The sequence below is a fragment of the Protomyctophum parallelum genome (genome assembly GCF_964188405.1).
Source record: "Protomyctophum parallelum genome assembly, chromosome: 6".
In the NCBI taxonomy this organism is placed as follows: Eukaryota; Metazoa; Chordata; class Actinopteri; order Myctophiformes; family Myctophidae; genus Protomyctophum; species Protomyctophum parallelum.
Genome location: NC_139701.1, coordinates 14,087,612 through 14,090,267, shown reverse-complemented (window position 1 = coordinate 14,090,267; position 2,656 = coordinate 14,087,612). Strand labels below are relative to the sequence as shown.

Here is a 2,656-nt window from a genome sequence, read left to right as displayed (position 1 = left end):
TTGTACGTATATTTTTTTGTCCAGCACCTGTATAATTTCTGGAGATGTTTCTGGAGATGTGTGTGTGCTTCCTTCTGGATCCTATCTCTAAGCTTTTCTATCAACCACACCTGAAGGTGGTTTCATTATTCTCATGCACCCTAGAGTCCCTATATTTTGTTGCTGAATATTTAGCAAAAATAGCATTTAAAATCTCACAGCATGATGTGTTGTGATTGTAGGTGAGACTATTTCCGGCAAGGGGTTTTGGTGAAGGAAAAAAAATCGGGCATGTCATTACAGGCGAAACTTAACAAAATATTAGTGAAAAAAGCATCAATGTGTTTTGTCATTTATAGCCATCTGATGACCGTGACGACCGAGATTCTCTACCAGATCCAGACGTCATGACTGACCAGGTAAGGCTTTCTATCAACCACACCTTCATTATTCTCATGCAGTCCCTATATTTTGTTTTTGTGTATTTGGTAAAAATAGCAGATTTAAAATCTCACAGCGTGATGCGTTGCAAGGCTATTTCTGGCAAAGGGGTTCGGTGAAAGAAAAAATCGGGCATGTCATTACAGGCTAAACTAAACAAAACAAAAATTGTGTAAATCTACAAGGTCTGATGTGAAGCATTGTGAGCTTGTAGATCTGATAGTTTCACTATTTCTTGTATGGCACTGTTGTGTGACAAAGTATAAAATGGGGCTTAAGTGGTTAGTCTTAAATCGTTAAGTGGTTACATATTTTTATTTGATTGATATTGATTTCAATATAAAAAATAACTAGACCTGTGCCTGTCGGGCACCAGCCTACTCGAGAGTGATGCTGGTTGGGGAAAGTTAGGCTGCATCCCCACCCTGTTATGCAATAACCGTTATACCCACCCGTTGTCAGAGTAACTGTTTGTCTGTCTACCTTTTGTGCCCATACTGTATATTGGAGCACTTATGAATGTTTTGTCATTTATAGCTCACGTCTTCATCTGACCTTGATGACCAAGATCTTCCATCTGATCCAGATGATATGACTGGCCAGGTGAGTTCTTCTACCAACCACGCCTAAGGTGCGTTTCATTAAAGATGTGTGTCAGTGGCCCAGGCCGTAGCGTAACGGTCTGGGCACCGGACTGGTGATCCAGTCGCGGTGTGCCGCGGGTTCGACTCCCGGACCCGACACGGCCTTAACCGCATGTCATCCCCCCATCTCTCTCCTGTTTCCTGTCAGCCTACTGTCTGTCCCTTAAAAAATCAATAAAAGGCGTAAGCCGCAAAAAAAATATCTTAAAAAAAAAAAAAAAGATGTGTGTCAGTTAAGGCTATGCACATGGCTAACTAGTGTTATTAACCATAATGATGGTTAACGGCAATTGGCAAAATAACTACTTTTGCATGTTTATACCGTCTGCCTTTTGAAAAAGGTACCACATTTTATATTAAACCTATGAGAAAAGCTGTGTTCACTGTCCTATGCAGACATATGCACTCATGTGGTGTTTTATTTTGCAGGTCATGAATCCATCTGGATTCTTTCTCCTTCCATCTGAGCGGCAACCAAGTGACATGGTCCAGGAATCTGGTTGTGAGTCATCATCAGAGGGCAGTGCTGAATCTGAAGTGGTCCAGGAATCTGGTCGTGAGTCAGAGGGCAGTACTTGTGAAGTTGATTCAGAAATGGAAGAGCTTCCAGAAGATGATCCATTCGGACAGATCGGGTTTGACATAAATATGGATTCAGTACTAATGTCAGCAGGTACAAAGGCTGAAGCTCTTCTCATGCTAATGAGTCATGCAGCAAAGCATAATATAACTGGAACACAACTTGAGGACTTGTTAAAGCTAATTAATATGTTGTTTGGCAAAGAGGTGTTGCCAAGATCAAAATATTAGTTCAACAAGGTCTTTAAAAACAACTCTGACATAGTGGAGTTCCACTTCTACTGCAAAAGCTGTAAATGTACATTGGCACGCAAAAATAAATAACCGATGCAAACATTTTGCATTGTGCAGTCTGTTCTTCCATGAACAGTGCAAGCTTCTTTATCAACGTACCAATTGCACCTCAAATTCAGGCACTTCTTGAAAATCCAGACAAAACACCACCAGTTTAATGGCTACTTTGGTTGTGGCTTCTGTTTACATCCTGGTACTCTAGTAGAGAAACAGGTGACTCCAGCAGTCTATGCAGACAGAGAGGCCAAGGCAATGCTGTTAGACATGGAGCAAGCAGTAGCACAAAACAAAAGTGTCATAAACATGCCTTATTTTGATATAGTGTGGGGGTTCGTACCAGATTATATGCATGCTGTTTTACTTGGTGTCATTAGACAATTCACATAGCTACTTTTGACAGGAAGTGGTCAACCATACTACATTGGAAGTCCCAACACTGAGGAGGCTTGAGAACAGGATGAAGGATATTAAGCCTCCACACCTGATAACACGACTACCCAGGCCCCTTGCAGAGCGCAAATACTGGAAAGCTTCAGAGTGGCGGGCATGGCTCCTATATTACAGCTTGCCAGTCCTGAATGGAATACTTAAACCATGCTATGTGAAGCATCTAAGCCTTCTGGTGTCTGCAGTATTTTTGCTTTTGCAAGAAAACATCAGCTTCCAAGATGTAAACAAAGCAGATGACATGCTGTTTGAGTTTGTCACCAAGGTTCAGT

General features: G+C 41.5%; 1 long non-coding RNA gene across 1 annotated transcript; it reads left to right on the top strand.

Annotated features, from left to right (window-relative positions):
* The first annotated feature begins 338 nt into the window (after positions 1-338).
* LOC310860535 lies at positions 339-2,064 on the top strand. Its single transcript, XR_014569388.1, has 3 exons — positions 339-398; positions 958-1,023; positions 1,494-2,064. It is a non-coding gene; the product is annotated as an uncharacterized lncRNA (long non-coding RNA).
* The last annotated feature ends 592 nt before the right edge of the window (positions 2,065-2,656 follow it).